The 15,944-nt window shown below is 42.0% G+C and overlaps 1 protein-coding gene across 3 annotated transcripts in view; it reads left to right on the top strand.

Annotated features, from left to right (window-relative positions):
• The window catches only part of add3a (adducin 3 (gamma) a), a 71,358-nt gene that overhangs the window by 13,753 nt on the left and 41,661 nt on the right, over positions 1-15,944 (top strand). For 2 of the 3 annotated variants that reach the window (XM_061082716.1, XM_061082700.1), the window contains exon 1: positions 14,696-15,035. The exons of the other annotated variant lie outside the window; for it this stretch is intronic. The gene's annotated coding sequence lies outside the window, so the exon portion shown is untranslated. Of the gene's footprint in view, positions 1-14,695; positions 15,036-15,944 lie in introns of those variants that run through there. 3 annotated transcript variants of the gene reach the window in all.

The raw sequence follows: 15,944 nt of genomic DNA, 5'->3' as shown, positions 1-15,944 counted from the left end.
CGATATGCCACTGTCCCACTGCTGGACCCCACATCCTGACAGGAAGCTTGTCCTTCCTTCACACACATTTGTACAGTCAGAAAATAACAGTGATAAGGAGACAGCGATTAAAACAGATGAATAGAACTCATTAGATCGACCACAAATGGGTGAAATGGTGCCTAAATTGCACCAGGACCACGTGTTGAGGTCCCGGTTTCCCAAAGTGCCTCTGCACAATAATCACTTTTAGGACTGTGCCCATGCTGGTAATAATAATATTGATGCATTATTTTTATTAATTGTGGGTTATGTATGTATAATGATTTAAAACACATTTGAACCCTGATTTCAACATTGATGAAAATGGTAATGCTTAAGGCACTTAGGTCAGTACTAATTGTTACTTGCTGGCCTCATGCAGAATGTGTGTGTTCCATGAGGACTCTAGGAAGCCGCCTTACAAAGCTAGAAGTCAGTTTAACAAGATTTACACAATCTACAAGGTTTTTCTTCTGAGTACTTAATACATGCTTCAAATCCTGCTTTAGCTGTCGTGGAGTTCCATTGTTCCATGCTCTAAGTGCAGTTAAAGTTAGGTCATTAAACTTTGTTGGCTGTAGTAACAACTACAATACAGCAAGTGCAACACATTTGACCCATTCAGAAAAGGTCAGTGGTATAGTTTCACTTAAATTCAGCCATGTTTGTTGAACTCTCTCTGACAGCGATGGTCAGTGAGTGAATAGTTGACAAGGAAAGAGAGAACCCCAGGGGCCCATGCAGCAAGATGGCAGACCTTCTGGATGTCAACATCATCGGTTGCTGCCACTTTCCTTTCCATGATGAATGCTTTGTATGGATTTGTGTCACAACCCTCAAGGCTAAGCTCGGCAGTCCCGGAAACACACACATACACACACACACACATACACACACTTTGGCGGCTCTCTTTTCACTCTGTCCTGACAGCCTGCAATTGAATGGTCAGATGTGATACCAGGGGTCAAAGCACAGTTCAGTGACAGTTACTCTCTGGGAAGAGCTCTGCTTGTTTCCTTTCCTGTTGTGGTAGAGTCATGCTGAGATTTCCTTTCAAATAAAGCAAGAACTCATCAAAGCACCCCTGGATGAGTTCCAGTCTTTGGCGACCACCCATTTGATCCACAGCTGGCTCTAGTCCAGAAAGTCTTGCCCTATGAGCAGCTTTTGGAACTTGAAAACAACTCAGTATTTTGCTTTTGTATGATTTTTATCCCCTAATATCCTAAATGTTTAAGCTTCTTAAAAACAGTTTTTTCTTTGTTAACTAATCAGCTAAATCATCGTTTTGATAAGTCAATAATCAGTTTCACAGCTGTTTTTGGATTTGAATAGCAACTTTCTTTTGGCTTCTTGTCATCAAGAAGGGGAAGAATCAATCTTATCACTGTTGTGCTACTTTAAAAACACATCAGTTGTCCAAATCACATTGTTGTACTGTCTGACATGTCACAGAACTATATATGGAGAATATGACCAACCCCATCATCCTAGTACCATGTATACCATGGACTGCCGATTGTGGATTAAGCTACAGCTGAAAAGTAGTCCCCAACAGATGCACCTTTTATGCCTGTTTAAGTAAAGTTTGCTCAAAACTATGGTGCAAAGATTATATAAAATCAGTACATTATTCATGACCCATCAAAGAGACACATTTCCAGTAGTCTGGGGATGAGAGGGATATACAGACGTCAGAACGTATTATGAGACAGACTCAAAGATCGTTGGTTTTGCTCTTTTTGTATGATTTGTGGATAATAAGTACAGCAAGGAATCCCCAGCTTCAATCCTTTAACTACGCAGCAGTGAAAGTGCATTTAGTGGATTTTCGGTGGCTCTTAAGATGCTAGTTGGCCCCTTTAGTGCTATCACAAAATAGGCAGTTCATCAATGTAAACAACAGCTGTTGGCAGGAACTTTACTAAATGGGAAGAATACAATGTTTAGTAGTAGTAACATAATTCCTTAAATGCCTATTTGTTAGAAGTAGCAATTTTCTAAACGGAATAGACTTGCAAAACAAAACGGAAAATGCCAATCGTCCAAGCGGTCAGACCTTTGTTCAACCAACAAAACATCTAAATGCCAGGGTCCTTTTCATGTGCGGATGTGGGCGTCTTCAGCCTCGATTGAACTTGGAAGTTGCTAAGCCTCAATAATCGACCCTGACTTTGATACAAGCTGCACGTCTATTGTCGGTTTGTTCCTTTTGGTTTCTGGAGCTCTAAGGTGATTTAAAAGGCCTTTTGGGCGGGGGCGCTGGTTGGTGTGTGGTCGTTCTGTGTTCAGGCTCTAAACTGAGTGGTGAGAGAGGCCCATGAGATGCTCGGGGGATGAGGTTATTTCACAATTCCTCTGCCCTCTTGTGAAATCAAGTCTTTCCAAGCGACTGAACAAGACAATCTAAGCCGTGGAGATTTAATCTTTAAGAAAGATAGAATATGCATGCATGGTTAAGCTAAAGGTTCATGATCTTTATGTGGTTGAAACACTTGGGTATGGTAAAGTTTTTTTCTTTGCGTCTGATCTTTTATTTAATGTCTCAGCTATGATTAAGACACAGAGCATGCATAAAATGAATCATGTGGTGCTGCAGAATCCTCCTAATGTGCTTTTCTGTTCTTTTATTTCTGTTTTGGTCTCGGTGTCTTGGTTTCGCTGTTTTTTTTCTCTCTCCCGGGGTGGGGTCACCACATGCTCGGACTGTTTGTTTGGAGTTGCCATAGGAACTAGTGAGTGTGTGACTGTTAATGTGCTCATGCTCTACTGTGTGTGTTGCGCTTGTGTGATAGGACCACAGTTCTGCTTCACGCATAATGACCTCATCCACACACAGACCCCGACATATCGAATCAGTCTGCTTCCTCAGGATTGTGTAATGGATAGTCCCCAAACACACGCCAGCCCTCTAGCCGACGCCCCTTCACCAGTCACTAGTAGTACAACGCCATATGACAACAAGAACAATGTGTGACTGCTTCATAATTTGATTTCTTATAGTGTATAAATGTAGAATTAGATTTATTTCAATGGAATTATGTCTCATGTCTCGAAAAATGGAAAGAAAGTTAGTGAACTGCCAGCGAGCCCTTGAACTTGACAGCTCTTCACATAGCGCTTGTGCTGTATTTCAGCGTTTTATGTTGTTACAAAGCTGTTGCTACTCCCACCTCATCACCCGGGGTCAAACACTTGACGTTTCTCAGCTGCTAATCCAGTAAAGTGTTAAAAAACATGGAGCACAGCTCAGCTATTGTGTGTATTTATTGCAGCCGAGATTCAAGTCGGCGCTAAGAGATCCTTTCTGTAAGATAAAGAATGTCGCTCTGTCTTAGCGGGGGAATTTCTGCTTCATTTCACAGAGATTTCTCGAAAATGTACTCTCCCCCAAAGCATAAACGGACACAGTTATTAAAATCCCAATTATTGATTTGCCTTGTGACTGTGGCTTTCAATGAAAAGGCAATAGTTACTGCAAAAAGGCCACATCCAGAGACATTGCCTCAGTGCATGCTTGAGGTGATAGATCATTGCTGCTGCTGCAGTCGTCTTGTTTGTTGTCAGTTGCATAACTGTTCAAAGCCCAGAAAAGTAAATCAGTTACATATGGATTCACATGACCACTGGTCCTTTTATATGCAGCTTTATAAGTTTGACTCAAAATCCAACAAAGTCTTAATATTTAAGTAAATCTGTATGAGTAAAAACTGAAAAAACAACCGACTTGGTTATTTCTTTAGCCAGTCCCTCCTGAAAGGTTTTTGCATCAAGTCAGGGATCTCAACCAACGTGTATCAACTCCAGCCGAGTAGCGCAGAAATCCCCTTGTGCTGGATGGGTAGTTTGTTCCCACTAGGGTTGCAAAGGGGTGGAAAGTTTCCGGTAAATTTCCGGAAACTTTCCGGAAACTTTCCACGGGAATATTAAGCACGGGAATTTTGAAAAAAAAAAAAAACTATGCAAATTAAACGCTGAGCAATAAAAACATCATTCAAAACTCTATTTTAAAGATGTATGGAATGCAGCACAAGCTGCATGTTGAATTTCAACCCTCCACTGTTCGTTCTTCCATCACATGCACAGATAATTCCCAGCATCCTTCACACTACAGCAGGGCTATTGAGGCCTGCTGTAGTGTGCAGGACTAGTCAGGTAAGTTTCAATGATATTACTGGGGAAAATATGTTAGCATGCTGATTGAGGATTGTTCATCTGTTCATCTAGCCTATTTCCATTCATTTATCCATCAATTGTAAACATTTTTACAGACTATTCCAATTGTTTGGCTAACTATTTATATCTCTGGCATTGCATTAGTATTTATTACAAACTTTTTTCTCATCTTATTCTACAGAACAATGCCACGTCCACTATCTCATGTGTGGAGACATTTCACCCCATCCAATGTAGAAGGAAAGGCTGTGTACATTTGCAAATACTGTGCAAAGACCTATGTTAAGAATGACACAACGATGCCGAAGCATATAGTCAAGTGCCCAAAGTTTCCTCAGGACTCAAATCAGCCTATGACAAAACAAAATGTTTATATTTATGTCTGTATATGACAAGGTAAATACAGTTAGTATAAATTACCCACAACATTTCCAGTTTATTCCCATTAATTCCCATTGATTCCCGTTAATTCCCGTATATTCCCGTTAATTCCTGTATATTCCCGTTAATTCCCGTTAATTCCCATGGAAAGTTTCCAACTTTCAAAATTCCCGGAATTTTGCAACCCATGTCAATTCAGGCAAAGTGTGTGTTCACACTGGTGCAGACAGACGCTCAGATTGCTATGGAGGGATTGTCAAAGAAACCATTTGCCTGTGAAATTTGCCTCTGAGCTTTATGGTGTAACACCCTTGCTTTAAAAGGCAGTATATGGTTGTTTGTCATGTGGCAAAGTGTCTTTTATCATTCTTCATAATTCTTCATATTGATTTATTCCTCAAAATGCATAATTAAACTCTTAATTCCCATATGACATATCAGCTGTCACTGGAATAGGAACAAAGTATTTTCCCCTGAGACGACCATTAAAAAAATAGCTTGTCCATTTTGTGTAAATCCAGGACAGCAGTGTATTATTGTGCTCTACTGCAGAGTCTGTATGAGCTACTGCTATAAATATAAAAAGTTGTATATAAGTTGTTGAAGTTAATCTGTACAAACTTTATTACAACCAAAGGGAAAATTTCAGTTTTGGTTCATGAAAGCTGAATATTGATTTCTTTAACATATTTGAACATAAAAATAAATCACATCTCTCTTCCAAAGCTATCACCCCACCTTAGACTGTGACTGTTTGGATCGACTGTCAACGCTTCCAACATGCTCGGACAACACGTAGTTTGTAGTAGCTCCCATCAAGCATAATCCGAACCTAATGTAAGTTTGCAAGGGAGAAGACGTGCAAGTCCAAAGCTGAGCAGCGTGAAAAATGTTATTTACAGAGTTAACGTGGTGAATCCTCTGATGTGAATCCAGTTCATCGGAGGCCAGTAGGGCTGAACCTGGAGCTGAGGCCTGGTTTACAGAGACCTGCAGTGATTTGAAGGGATTCTGTTAACAGGAACCATCGGGGCTTAGTAACGGCAGCAAGAATCAACATGTTTTTCTCCGTCTCCCTCAATCAGGCATTGATCTCAATAAGAGCTTTGACAAGTAATTCAGCCCAACGCTAATTCAGCACAGGTCTGTAGAACGACCTTATGTTGTGAGGCCATGGAGCCGCTTAGGGCGCTCTGCTGTTTAACTGCTGCCCGAATCAAAAGCCCAGTGTCTGGACGAGAGGACATACGGTAGCAGTTTGCAGCTGCAACACTTGGAAATGGATTGTTTTTGTTTGCATGGTTGAGGCAACAGGAGCCTGTTAAGCTCTGTCTGTGGCTCTGTCATTGCCTGCTATAATTACAGTGTGATTAGCAGCCAACTTTGTGTGTGTGTGTGTGTGTGTGTGTGTGTGTGTGTGTGTGTGTGTGTGTGTGTGTGTGTGTGTGTGTGTGTGTGTGTGTGTGTGTGTGTGTGTGTGTGTGTGTGTGTGTGTGTGTGTGTGTGTCACAGTGGTAGCCATTATTCCTGTGTTTCACATGGGTTTATTGTGTGATCCTTCAGAAAGACTTAACTGAGCAGCCCCAATTAACCTAAATGTTAAATAATAATTTACTTGTCCTGGTGACATTACTGCAAACGGTCAGTGACAGTTTTGGGATAGTTTGTTTAAGGAAGCTAAGCTAACCAGCTGGAAACTATATATTTGTTTATATTTGGCATATGGACATATGAATGTTCTCATGTGACCCGTGTAATATGTTTATTGCCCAAAACGCAAAACTGCTTCTTAATAGAGGGCATCAGACAACAGTGTATAACAGTTATAACGTAGCCCTACAGTAAATGATGGTGTAGGCAGCAATTCATTATCCTTTATGGCTTTGCAGTTAATTATCATCTTGCTGTTATGTTCATATTCTGCGCTAGTTTTAAGCATATTTGTTTAAAGGAAATCAACGCTAGCATCAATGGCACCTCTCTCATCCTGAGATATTTGCATACTTCGAGCTTTGCATGAGTCACATGGGCTAACTCTGAGATTTTCTGAACATCTTAGGACTCTCTTTACAACATATCCGCAGCAACCTGCTTGGACATTTGAGTTCTCGTATAGAGCCCCTCCAGTAAATGTCAGGACTTCAGTGCCTGTCTGAAAGAAGCATCAGACACATGCGAGCACACATATTCCCCTGGTTTGAAGGTGACTGGGTTCTTTCATGCTCCATGAACAGTAACTTTCAGTGCAACAGATAAAAGTGGACAATCTCTCCCCTTCACGGCTTTGATTCACTGGAATTGGCCTAGATGTGAAGCTACAAAGCACTTTTTGGTTTCGTGAAGGTTTGTGTGCATGGCAGTACTTTGGCTTTCATGTCCTTGTTTCAGTGAGTAGTCATGCACTGTGTGGAATTTGTGGTGGACTTGGTTCTCGTTCGACCAAACGCCAAATGTGCCACACTCATTTACAGTTTTGGCTCCAATGTATCTGGTCATTCTAGGCTGAACGGTCACAGGAAATGTCTTTTGACATGTTGATGTGTTAAATTTGGTCCCAATGGCTAGCAAGTCAACCAAGGACTAAAGGAAGTGTAGGAGAGCTACCTCTGGAACTATCTCTTTTTTGTGTTCTCCTTTCCTTTTTTCCTATTAATATTACATTTCTATTAAGTTAAACTCAAACTATCAAAGTATCAACAGGAAATCTGACTGAAAATAAATATATAAAAACCCGTTTTTACACCCACAGTTGGTGATGCTATTGTGAACTTTTGTCCTCTTGTCCTCTTGTGTTGATTCAAGGTGTGTGTTGTTTTCTATTGTGAAGAGGGAGTGGAAAAGGTGCATGCAAGTGTGTATGCGGTTATCTGATATGCTGTGGGAGTGATGGCAGTTATAAAGGGTCCAGGGCCTCCACATACAATCTACAGCACAGATAAATGCATTGTTAAGCACCTGAATGAACTTGTATTTACACGCTTTGCCAACACCATAAATCAAATTGATGAACTTCATTCTTTCACTGTACAGTTTTGACAGAATCCAAATAATTAGAAAAGTTAGAAAAGACGAGCATCATAACGTCACTTTAAACAATTTAAGATGAAATCATTATTATTTGCTGTTTTGTCAAAGCTTTAATTATGAGCACTTGGAGATGAGGGAAAAGTTCCTGTTTATGTTCTAAATTTCCTGCAGGGAAACGCTGTGTCTCCTAAGCAATTTGTCACAGAAGTGGTTGTCAGCCGTTGTTCAACTTGACCTGGAATAGCACACTTGACCCAGGTAACTAGTGGGCGGTGACTTCCCATTGTCCTCGCCATGCCTCGTTTCATCTGCTCCATCAGGAGGAAATGAAGTATTAACAACAACTCAGTGAAAACACACGAAAGCCGCACACACATCAAGGACGCCGATACTTGCTGGATTTTTTTTGTTATCTCTCTACCTGAGGCTTGAGTCAGACTTCCCCTGGTCACACTCGAGTACCTCCCTTTTAATGGTGTGTGTGTGTGTGTGTGTGTTTGCTAAGTAAGACAGCTGCTCAGACAGTGACAGCATTCTTCCCGGTGAGCGTTCCAGGAAGTGAATCTGAACGCGTCTCAATGCGTTAAACATTAGCTGCTCTCAAACACGGATTAGTGGATACTTAGGATCACTTCCATACAAGCGTAAAACTAGACAGGCTGTTAAGAGACAGCTCTACACTCAGTGGGTGTGTGCACGTCTGTGTGTGTTTGCAGCTGTACACCAGGTGATGGGATATTTTTTTCAGCCCCTGCAGGGTTAAAAAAATGATGATGGCCTGATCTTCCCGCTTCGCAACACCCACTACAATGGCCGTCATAAAGGCTGATAGCTAGAACTCAACATGAACCTGTGAACCTTATTGTTTGCTTTTCCTCTATTTCTCTGTTACTCATTAACATGACTTTTTTTTTTTAACCTCATAAAGAAATATATTGAATCCAAGAACAAGGCGCTGTCTCCCAATGTATGGGTCGTAACGCACAGTGGAATCCGTCTACCAAGATGTGTCATTTGAAAAACTAGAGTTTGATCGATGGAGGATTTTCTATTTACATCGACAGCTCGTCCCACTCTTACTATTGCATCATTATCTACTTTGATTGGCTGCACGTACTTCTGCTCAGTCACCCGCATAGCTAGCTGGTTAGCAACATCAACAGTTCTCGATTAGTCCTGGGCTAGGTTGGCCCAAGGTGGAGCCACCTGTTGGACCCTTCATTGCTCAAGAATGGATGGACATATTTGTTTTTGCACCTGAAGGACCCTTTGAAATTGTACAGCCTTCTCACACCAAAGTATTGCAATCTGACTTAGAGTGCAGTCTCTGAAGGATGTGGCCATCTAATTTGGACAGATCTTGGATCACCCATACAGACCAATACATGATCACTGTAGCATGTGTCAAAAACAGTTTATTTGAAGCATAAGAATATGCTGCTAGTCGCGGTTACACACAAGCTGTCAGACAGCCTGTGTGGGCTGTATGAATAAAAAATAGGAGCATATTTGTTCTTTTAAAGTGGTGAGAGATATGACGTGGTCTTTCAATGAAGACATGCTGTTAAAGTCAGCGCCACTTCTTGTATGTTGGCATCGTCAGTCTTTACTGGATTTATTGTTATAGGTTAAATAAGCATCACCTAATGATAGAAATTATTCATATCCTTTAGATGAAAAGTTATCAGATTAGTTTCCAGGTCCTGGTATCCTGCATGTTTGCTCACTGTCGTTGAAGACTGGGACCCTTCATGGACTGGGGCCATGACTGTCTGATACCATTGATGAAAACCAGTTGAAGTTGCTCTTGACGCCTGGTTATCCTAAATGTCTCCCGCAGGTTCAACTCTCAATGTCGAGGATGTTATGTATAAATTGACCAGCTGTTTCGCAGGGTTACTTTTGAGGCCAGGGTGTGACTTTATACCATCCTCCAAGGATCAACTTGAACTCTGCGTCATGCGGCAAAATGGTGTTTGAAGTAAGACTAGTCAAAACAACTTAGTGGGAAAAAAAATAGTTCTTAGATGTCGAAGGTTCGGCCTCACAGCCATTAACCGAGCACGTTTTATTTTCTTAAGAATTACCACATCTGTCCATTTCCCACTGTGGGGTCCCCACCTTTGTCGGCCAGTTTTTCTCTCGAATTTCTGTACTTGGGGAGAGAAGCTCAGAATTCCCATTATTGAGCTCAAGTGTTTGAACATTCCTGAACAGTTAGCATCAGTGAACGTGCCCCCTCGCTCTTCTCCTGTTACCGCTCGCCGCTTGGTGGGAAACGCTGACAGAACGCTGATAGCAGGGCTTTGGCGGTAAATGGATACAAGCGTACGTTCATCCCAGCTGACACTCGGGTCTTCCTCTCTTTTGGGTTTCTTATATTGTCCTGGCTTATCATCAGGGTCAAGGAGGGGCTGACTTCCACAGAAATATGGGATTACTTAAGAGCACTGTGGTGTGCAAAGGACTTATCAATCATCAGACTCAATAACAGTTGCATGGAGAGGAGACAGTAGAGTATCAAGCACGCGCTTGTCTGTCTGGGTTTAGTCTATCTTTGTCTCTTATATGTCACATAAGACAACTTAAAGCAATAACAGTCATTTGGGTTTCCACAGGCTCATGATTACCTGTTGTTAAGAGACAAGCCTGCTGGAATCAACCAGTGAGACGCAGCAGCCTGGACACTGTCCTGAGACCAGATGTCTCAGTTTGATGAGTTCCCTATGCTTAGACAGCTTGTAACCGCTTTCAAACAAACAATTTAAATATTATTGAAATTAAATTATAGCAGAGTGTAAAATCCAAATCACAGGATATGCACTTTTTTGATAAATTACACATTCAACCTGTGGCTGTAGTTTGTGCATTCAGTACTATGCAGGTTTGTTTGAGTGTGTCCAGGAGTTTGACATAAAGTGCTGAGTTATGAACCAACATCAATCTACAACTAAGTCTGGAACATATTAAACGGGCACATTGAAGGAGCACAACAACTTCTTACATTAGCTGTCTTTGTCGGATGTGATTTCCCCAGAAATTTCTAAAACTATATATGTTCACATTTTGACATTTATTTTAACAGATATATTTTTTATGTTAACAGAAACTGCTTACAGTTTTCCAACATGATAAATATATTAAATTACATCAGTACAGTGCAAGAGTGTTGAATAGTTTAAACATGTAAAATATTGCAGCATTTAGAAATATGTGTTCCCTGTTACTGTTCAAGTAACAATAACATGACCTGGGTCAATGTTTATTACCACACATTAGGTATAAACAATTAAAGAAATACTGATAAAAACTTTGCAAGTTGCATTCCATTGTATTGTATAAAGCGTAGTGATGCACACAGTTGTCCTTGTCCTACAGTCTAATTGTCAGATTTGATCGAAATCCATTGATACTGCAACAGTGTATCTGCATCTGGATAAACTAATGAGTAAGATCAGCTCTGTCAGCATTATGGTGACTCTGAAAATCTGCAGACTCCATCGCGTGCGTATTTCTGTTCCCCAGTGCTCACCACCAGTCTCTGCAAATCTGCAGCACTGGTGAAGAATACTATTCTCTTTAAGACATTATACTGCAAACCGTGCTCAATCTGAAACAGCCCCTCCAGCTACTTCATACAGGACGGTGCTCTATACGCTTTTGCTTATAATGAAATTTCATAGAGTGCAAGCATTTCCTATTATTCAGATTTTGAGCAGAGGGCTCAGTTTGTGGGTGAAGACATTAAGTCATGTGGCGACAGCAGGATGGTCCTTCTTGTTTGTTGGAACAAACCAGCTGCAGCCCCCCGAGCGATCACTCCGCTTATTTCCTCCACGTGCATCTGATACCACTTAGAGGAGCCAGCAGCTCCCAGATCAGGTCTGCGAAATGTATATCAGCATGCGTGTGTGTGTGTGTGTGTTAGTGTGACGGGGGCTGTGTCCCAGATCAATCACTAATCACTATATAGATGAGTTTCCCATTTTATAGTGCTGTCAGAATGTTTAGTGAAGTTTATACCCTATATAGTGCACTCATTGTTACCCACAATGCATCATGAAAAGTAGTGTACAACCAATGGTTGCTAACTGAGCAATGTATACCATCATCCATTCTGCTCGGGGGCAGAGAGACAATTGGAGCGAGGGAGGCAGGAGCTGTCTTTTGAATGTAAATGGAAGCAGAGCAGCACATCACAGCACAACGTTTATTTCTACATTTAAAGATGATCATTCAACATGTTTTTTACCTTATCCTTTTTGTTCTAGGTCACAATCCTGCGACAATGCTGTCATTACTACAGGGACTTGCCCAAAAGTCATAGTCAGACTTGGTTAAACTTGTTCTTCTATTTTTGTTATGATCCAAAAAGAGTAAGCACCATTTTTTTTAGATAACCTCCCGTCCTCTCTCTAAGACTTGAACCAGGAACATGGTGGTATCAGGCGTTCAGTCCCTCGAGCAACTTGGCTGTGAAGAAAGTAAACAACTTACAATAAAAAGCCCCAATCTTATGTAATATGGCGCAGTGTGCTGTCCCAGTCCTATTTATACCACTTCAAGCTTTTGCTGCCTGTCACACTCAATCACTTATCAACTGAAGTCAATTAAGTCTGTAAGGGTAGAGGGTGTGTGTCCTTAGAGTTTAAGTAAGTTTATTATCCAGGAAAAAGAGTTTTAAAAACACAATAAATCTCTTATTTTAATTTGTTTAAACCATTAAAAACTTTAGTATTGTAATCTGCGCCTATGGTTTTGCATTGTTCACCTCTGAGCTGTTAACTGTCAGTAACTCAGTCCCTCTCCTTTATACTGTTGACTCAGATGCACACTCACACTCACACACTCACACTCACACACTCACACACACACCTTAACATGAATTCATGCTGTGTGTGGGCATTCATCTTCACTCAATCAGTCTCTCATCACCAGTTTAATCCATTGTGACGTACAGCACATTTATGTTCACCACTTGTCTGCCAAATCTCTCACCACCTTGTGTTTTTAACATCCAATCTGCCTTTGCACAGTCGCAGGAGTGGAAGGAATAAATTAGAATCTGATTTCTCAAACCAGTGCAGGACTAAAGTTTAATTTAATAAAGTTTAAAAAACGCCACAGTTTCTCTTGCGGGAGCCTAAATGAAAGCTCCTTTTTATCTGAGCTATCAGGTGCTGACAGTAAACACCAACAGGTTCATTACCTGGGAGCTCGGAGCCAAAAATACTTTGGCTCGAAAATCTGCAGCTCCTCTTAGATAAATTAAGAAGTTATATTTAACAATATGGTTCAGTGCCAAAGTAATATTGTGACACAGATTTACAAGAAAGATCAGAGGTAAAAAGTAACGTTATTAAGAGAGAAAGCAGCAGTTTTTATTAAATTATTCTTATTAAAGCAGAACCAATTGTAGCCGACTTCAAACCTGTATACATCCAACCTATGTGCAGCTTCTTCTCAGGTTTAAATCAAGTGTAATATAAATGACTATGAAGTAAGCTGTTTTTAGACATGAACTCTGGACATTTTTCAGAGTTTGCATTTCATAAACTAAGAATGCTGATAGTCGGGGTCAGACATTTTTACAACCACTGCAACATTTCCAGAATGTTCAGATAAGGGGCTTGGGCAGACCCTGTGTCTGACAAGTCTGATAAATTTTAGTGTCTGCCCTTATCGCCAAAACCTCTCGACTCTTGTCTTCTTTCTAAGTTGGTGTCATTGTCGGCGTGTTCTAAGTATATCAAACTCCTTTTTGATCCTTACATATTTGTATTTCTCCAGTTTTGCATCCTTCAGGTGTTAGAAACGGCATCAACACGCACACTTGGGGGAGCTGCATTCTCACACACAGCCCCTCTAGAAAATCTCAGCAAATGGTCCAACATTAGTGCATGTCTCAGAGCAGCTTAAGTAAGTGAATGAGATCCACATGGAAATTTGCAAAACAATCGAGGTGAAGTATGATGCAGTGAAAATCAAGCAGTGTCACTTCAGTCTTGGCTGACAGGTGTTTGACATTGTGCTGCTTTATATTTCAAGAGAGATGTGGTGTAACTGAAGTGGTTCATTGGTCTGTGGCTCAGGTTGGTCTCCTTGGTCTGTGGTTCAGATAATCATCTTTGTTTTATAGCTGGTGAGTCATCAAGTAAAGAACCTTGTCTTCACTGTCCATCTTGTCCTAAAACGTCCAGAATTTTTTCTGTTTTCACTCAGTTTCGACCAAAATCTCTCTGCAGTTGCTTTTGGTCCAGTGAAAGGATCAAAGGTCTACTTGACAACATGTGGCAGCATGTCTTAGATTAGTTCTATAGTCAGTGGGGCTGGGTCATAATTCACTATTGTAGTTTACAGATGCAGTTTAAACAAAACAAAAAAACTGAATCCTCCTCCAGGCAAGACACCGCCAGCAGCTGTTCTGGGGACCGACCCCGACCTCTGACCTGGGATGTGACCTGGGATCATTAAATTGTGAGGTATCCATTTTAAAGTCGTTCCGACAGGGTCCTCTTGACTTTTTATGGCATCTGGTGTTTCAGTTCAACACAGCGACAGGTTGAGTTGATCCACAGCGGCCGGTGCTGCTGTGTGGGCAGGTTGTGAGCCTCACAAGTGAGACCAACTCATAAACACTGACCTTTTAGTACAGTCGCCCAGAGGGGTGGCGAGGGGTGTGTGAAAGAAAGGCATAAAGAGAAGAAAAAAGAGAGAGGGTTGTGGAATGTGGGAGAGAGAGAGAGAGAGAGCAGAAAGTGAATGGATCAGAGGAAAGAGAGAGAGATGAGGAAAAAAGACGAGTAGACCAGACAGAGCGAGAGAGAAAGAGAGCGGGAGTAGGCAGGGAGGAGGAGGAGGGGTGATTAGTGTGTGTGAGCCAGAGCTGTGATTGGTCCAGCAGCCTGTGTGTGTGTGAGTGTGTGTGTGTTCATGTGTGCTTGCATGAATCATTCTGTGTGTGTGTATGTGTATGTGTGTGTGTGTGTGTCTGCTTCTAGCCAGTGGGCGGGGGATTAAGCCTGCATCACGTGGTCCCTTTAGCTTCTTTACCACACAAACACACACCCTCATTCTCTGAAGGCACACACACACACACACATACACTCACAGCTGTTGATTCTTCTCTCACTGATGAACACCGGTACAGACGTGGAGAGGGGCCGGCAGGAATCCCAGCGACTCGGCTCTCTGCTGGAACAACCTGGAGGGACAAGTGGACCGACTGGTTCCCTGTGATCGCCCGCCTGCCTCTCGCTCTCTGTCCCGCTCTTTCTCTCGGACTCTCTCCTCTTCTCTCTGGGACTCAGTGTTGGAATTTTGAGCGCAGCCGGCGAGCAGTAGAGGGAAATAGAGACATGTGTTTTGCCTCAGCCGCCTCCTACCACTGCCTGCGCTCTCCCATTCACTGACCGCGGAGGAAACACAAGGTTGGTTGGGCTCGGGCTTATTCTCTTGTTCTCTTGTGTCACTTACCTGGTTGGACATTTGGAATGTTGTTTGGGAATTTGATCCCTCTGGTTCTCAGACCTTCTGGTGTTTTAATCCCATTCGTTTCTGGTTATTATGTGTCGCCTACAGATTGCCATCCATAAAATTGACTTGTAGTTTTAGGGGAATTCCATGTTAGTGCGGCCGCCTGGGCACACACACAGGCGAGTACACACTCCTGCACTATACACACGCTTGGCAGTAACAGTGCAGGGAGTGTGAGCCCCAGAGAAGATTAGCTCTGGCTATTAACTCTGATGTGTGCAACACTGGGCACCGAAGGCATGTGGAGATACAACACATTCCTTTGGGTGATTGTCTGCAGCAACCCAAAAAAAAAACAGATAAGATTTTTGTGTGTGCTCTAACCTGCAGAAGAAGCAGCTGCTGCCACTGACAAAAGAGTTGCACAATAAAGTAACACCCCAAACTACAATCAGATGTTTCCATGTGTCAGTCGGACAAAACAAAACGTTGTCGTGCGCAGGAGGAGAAGTCTTCCTCATCTCATAGTAAAGCCGCTGGATGATCTGTAAGCTGCTGAGCATGTGGCTCCAGTTTTACTGCTATAGGTCTATCATGCAGTCGTGTTTAGACACGTACACACCTGCTCCTCTGTTTGTGTGTGTTTGTGTGTGTGTCTGCATGTGTGAGTGGCTCTCACAGGGTTAACACTGCAGGTCACAGTGTGTGGTTTTGTGTGCGCGTGCTCACTCTGCCATTTACAGTGTGTATGGATATAATTAGCACACATACAGATTCTTTCCTGGTATTGTTGCCGTCGGGTTGAAACACAACCCAAAAAGCTGTTTGCCTATTTTTAGTGGTGGCAGCTCGTGGAGAGCATG

The sequence above is a fragment of the Limanda limanda genome, chromosome 2 (assembly GCF_963576545.1).
Source record: "Limanda limanda chromosome 2, fLimLim1.1, whole genome shotgun sequence".
In the NCBI taxonomy this organism is placed as follows: domain Eukaryota; kingdom Metazoa; phylum Chordata; class Actinopteri; order Pleuronectiformes; family Pleuronectidae; genus Limanda; species Limanda limanda.
Note: the sequence above shows the minus strand (reverse complement) of the source record. Positions and strands in the feature narration are given on the sequence as shown.